Below are 4956 nucleotides of genomic sequence, written 5' to 3'. Positions count from 1 at the left end.
TTCTAATGTAGCATCTTTACATCTTTCTGATGTTTCTTACCTAATGATGTCCCTTTCGAAGTACAACTGGGACTTTTGAGTATACTTTGCCCATCTGATAATTATTCAAATTTGTGTACTATAGATATTTTGGGAAGGTATTTAATGCCTACCACAATGAGTGTGTAAGCATTCTTTCTACAGGTTATAACCTGTTACCCTTTCATTAATTTTGAACAACATATTCCTTCAATAAAATATAACTAGAAAAAATTTGGTTCCTGAAAGCATTTAATCCTGATTAAAAATTGTCATTTACTAGAAATCTTAAATATCAGACAGCAGCTCCTGAAGCAGTGCTGGCACTATCACTTTTTGTATATTCTGCTTACAATCTTCTCTTTTCAAAAGCATTTGATTAGTATTTTGGAATTATGGTTAATAGTTATTTGACTGCTATTTTTAAAGAATGCACCACCAATACTGGTTCTCATCTTTTAACTTGTTTATGTGTAATCTATTTCTGAAAGAAACACAGCTATTTGAATTACATGAACTGCTTATTGAAGTGTGGAGAGGAAAAGAAGAAAAAAGATGTCCCTGTGTGTATGTCATGTTGAAAATATACCTAAAAGCTATTTTCTTAAAATCATATATTTTTCATTTTGTTTGGATTCTGATAAAATTTAGCCTCTCAACTCACACAATGTTAATGCAGTCTTATTTCATGCCTACTAAAAGCAAACAGCAAATTACTACATATTTTAAATTTTTTAATTGTTAAAATTATTATTTATTAAAAAACAATATTTTTTAAAAATTAGCTAAGGAAAATTGTTTATTAGATGTTTAGAGTCGTGTTCAGTCTCTATTGTTGAAGCCAGAAAGGGAAACATCTTGCTTTTCTTCTTCCTTGGGCCACTCTGATTTATTTCATCTATTTCTGAAACAATAAAACTCAGGCTTTGGAGCCTTTTGCTTGATATCCACAATGTGTCATTCTTTCTTTATTAATAGGAGAATTTGGAGAAAGGCTGAGAATTCTCACTAGAAAAAGGAGAAGAGGAAAAGAGAAGCGAGAAATCTAGATATTTCTTTCTCATCTCAATCACAAGTTCTTGATAATGATTATGGATGTTTGATACAGTACTCTAGAGTGATTAAACACATTTATAGAAAGAGTTAACCCCTCAAGTGATCACGTAGAGAATGCTTATTAATTTAAAAAATGTAATAGCATCAAATAGGAAGTGTTTTCTCCTTGCAGGTCAAAAATTGCAGTCTGCATTTTGTACAACGATGTATTCCTTTTTTCTGATGCTTCATATAATGATGCTTATAGGGTGTTGCAATTTTGATAACTTTGAGGCAAAATGGACAAGGTAAATTCTTAGTGTTTTCATGAGATGTTCGAAAATGAGTTTCTACATCAGAAAATGATGATGATCTATAATTGCAAACCTGGAAGATATATGGCATCTCACCGGGTTTATGATTGTCCTTCATATGTTGTAAAAGAACATGTTCTGTTTCAAATGATGATTCACAGATTTTACAAATGGTAGAAAAGTCGTGAGGAGTGTGTGTACTCTCGATGTGGCACTGCAGCTGGAAGGGTGTGGGAAATTGCCGGTAGCAGTGCTTGCAGGTGGTGTGGTTTTCCCAGCTCTCACTGCTCTGCTTCTCAAGTTCCAAGTGGTGTTTCATGTGGTTCATAAACCTAATATTATTTTTGAGAACTTTCAAGCAACTGAAGCATTTAAAGGTTGTATGAGTCTTCTGTTCTTCCTGGATATCTCCTTCATGTTTTCCATAATAAAAGTCATTAACTAACATGATCAATTTTCCTTTCTCTGAATCAGCAGTCATAGCTTTATTTGCTGTATTTGAGTTTTCTGTTTTATCTGGTCCCAAAAAGTCATTTATCATGTCTGGACAACAATACTGCATGTGATTTTTCATAGGATCCAGAAGATTGAAATCAATATTGCACTTTGGACAAGCTCGTGGAAAAGGCGTTCCATCTTTAGATTAATTTGATGAAGTATTTTCACCTTTTGATGGCATAGCTTGGGGAGAAATCAGTGAAGGAGTTTTAACTACAGGGAATACAGCTGAGGAATCTGTTACAGAAACACTTTCACCAGGCTTGGGATTTTTTGGATTTACACTGTTCAGAAGCAGAAGGACGTTTTGATAAAAACAAATTTTCATTCAGACCTGCTACAGAAATTGTTGGTATCCCTTGGTACTGTGGTAATTCTGTATTCTGGGTCAAGTCAAACAGTAACTCAGAAGAATTACTAGATACAACTCGGGATGACTTTGTTAAATAGCCAGGTTTAGAAAAAGGCTCTACAATAACAGAGCTATCTGAAGATCTAGATTCAGATGAAAATTTACTGGCGAGGCAGCAACTTGATTTGATGGGTTCGTATTGTGTTGACTTGTAGACTTGAATGCAGCAGAAATACCTCGACTGAGCGCACCATTCTTATTCCCCTTGAATATGAGCTGGGTTAACTCTGTTCAAAATATTTGAAATTGCTGGTTTTGAACTTGCTATCTCTCCAACAAAGATTGGCTCATCATTGTCATCATCCTCAACTTCTTTTATTTTCTTCTGCCATGGCTCTAGCTCTTCTTCACATTCCATAAAAAGTTCTGCCATGTCTGAATTTTCGTGAGCAGAGCCGGCTCGGCCTGACTGGAGCCCTAAAAGAGGAGGAGAAAGAGGAGGAGGCAGAGGAGGAGGAGAAAAAGGAGGAGCGCGAAAAACTATCAAGCTGCAGCGGCAGCAGCGGGGGCGGTGGCGGCTCCCATTGTGGAGCCAGCAGACTGACCCATGGGAACTGGGAGAGGGGGAGGGGAGACATGGGAGGAAGTGGGGGGGAGGGAAGCTGGCGCAGCGCCCCAACACCTGATTATCATGAAGGTTTTGGAAAAATTATGAATCCATGGAACATTACTCAATATAATAAAGGCTCTGTATGACAAACCTACAGCCAGCATTATACTTAATGGTCAAAAACTAAACCCATTTCCTCTTAACTCAGGAACAAGACAAGGATGTCCACTCTCTCCAATTCTCTTCAATCTAGTATTAGAATGCCTAGCTACAGCAATAAGACAAGATCAAAAACATAAAGGGGATCCAAATAGTGAAAGAAGAAATAAAACTCTCGCTCTTTGAAGATGACATGATCTTGTATTTAAAGAATCCCATGGACTCCACTCCCAAATTACTCAAGCTGATTCAAAATTTTGGCAAGATAGTAGGGCATAAATTTAACCCCCCAAAATCAATGTCTTTTCTGAATGCCAACAATGAGAAAAGTGTGGATAAAATTAGGAAAGTAACTCCATTTGTAATAGCACCTCAAAAAATAAAATACCTAGGAATTAACTTAACCAAAGAAGTGAAGGAACTATATGATGAAAACTTTAAAATCTTGAAGAAGGAAATCAAAACAGAACTTAGAAAATGGCAAAATCTCCCATGCTCCTGGATTGGAAAGATTAACATCATGAAAATGGCAATACTTCCCAAGGGTATCTACAAATTCAATGCGATACCGATCAAAATTCCAACCTCATTCTTCAAGGAAATAAAAGAGGCAATCCAAAAATTCATATGGAACAATAAAAGACCACAAATAGCAAAAACACTCCTCAACGGAAAGAACACTGCTGGTGGAATATCAATAACAAATTTCAAACTCTACTATAAAGCCATAGTAACCAAAAGAGCTTGTTACTGGCATAAGAACAGTCCTCAGGACCAATGGAATAGAATTGAAAACTCAGAAATGAACCTATAGACCTATAGCCAATTAATCTTCGATAAGGGTACTAAAATAATAGGATTGAAGAAAGACAGTCTCTTCCGTAAATGGTGCTGGCAAAATTGGTTAACTACTTGTAGAAAACTAAAACTAGATCCTTATATAACACCCTACACCAGAATAAACTCCAAATGGATCAAAGACCTCGGAGTCAAAGCAGACACTCTGAAAACGTTACAGGATGGAATAGGAGAAATCCTAGGCCTCCTTGGCTCAGGCCGAAATTTTCTTAATAGAGACCAGGAAACACAACAAATCAAAGAAAGGTTGGACAAATGTGATTGCATGAAGTTGCAGAGCTTCTGCCTCGCAAAGGACCTAGCTAACAAGATTAATATAAAGCCCATGGATTGTGAGAAGATCTTCACTAGCCATACAATGGACAAGGGTCTCATATCTCAAATATACTTGGAACTCAAAAAGTTAAATCCCCCAACAACATATCCTCAAAGAAACAACTGCCCAATAAATAAGTGGCCTAAAGATTTAAAAAGAAATTTCTCTGAAGAAGAAAGAAGGATGGCCAATAGGCACATGAGGAAATGCTCAACCTCCCTAGCCATAAAAGAAATGCAAATCAAAACAACATTGAGATACCACCTCACACCAGTTAGAATGGCTATAATCAAGAACTCCAACAACAACAGATGCTGGAGGGGATGTGGACAGAAGGGAACCTTACTTCATTGTTGGTCGGAGTGTAAACTTGTTCAACCACTTTGTAAAGCAGTATGGAGGTTCCTGAAGACTTCAAATAGAGCTCTGCTATGACCCAGCAATCCCACTTTTGGGCATTTACCCAAATGTTCACAAACAAGACCACACTAAAGCTAACAGTACAACTATGTTTATTGTAGCATTATTTACTATAGCTAAGATATGGAACCAACCCAGATGCCCCTCAGTAGATGAATGGATCAAGAAAATGTGTTATATATACACAATGGAATTCTATTCCTCCATCAGAAAGAATGACATTGTCCCATTTGTTAGGAAATGGAAAGGCTTGGAAAAAATTGTATTAAGTGAAGTAAGCCAAGCCCAAAAAAACATAGGTCCCATGGGTTCCCTTATTTGCAATATCAAATATATGTATGAGTCAAGCAGTAAAGGTCAGATAATGTGATCTTAG

General features: G+C 36.6%; 1 pseudogene; it reads right to left on the bottom strand.

Moving 5' to 3' along the window:
• Window positions 1-1218: 1218 nt before the first annotated feature.
• On the bottom strand, window positions 1219-2653 carry LOC138814709 (zinc finger protein 280D pseudogene; annotated as a pseudogene).
• Window positions 2654-4956: the final 2303 nt, after the last annotated feature.

Source organism: Dipodomys merriami, unplaced genomic scaffold, assembly GCF_024711535.1.
Source record: "Dipodomys merriami isolate MVZ:Mamm:240054 unplaced genomic scaffold, mDipMer1.0.p SCAF_600, whole genome shotgun sequence".
Taxonomy (NCBI): domain Eukaryota; kingdom Metazoa; phylum Chordata; class Mammalia; order Rodentia; family Heteromyidae; genus Dipodomys; species Dipodomys merriami.
Note: the sequence above shows the minus strand (reverse complement) of the source record. Positions and strands in the feature narration are given on the sequence as shown.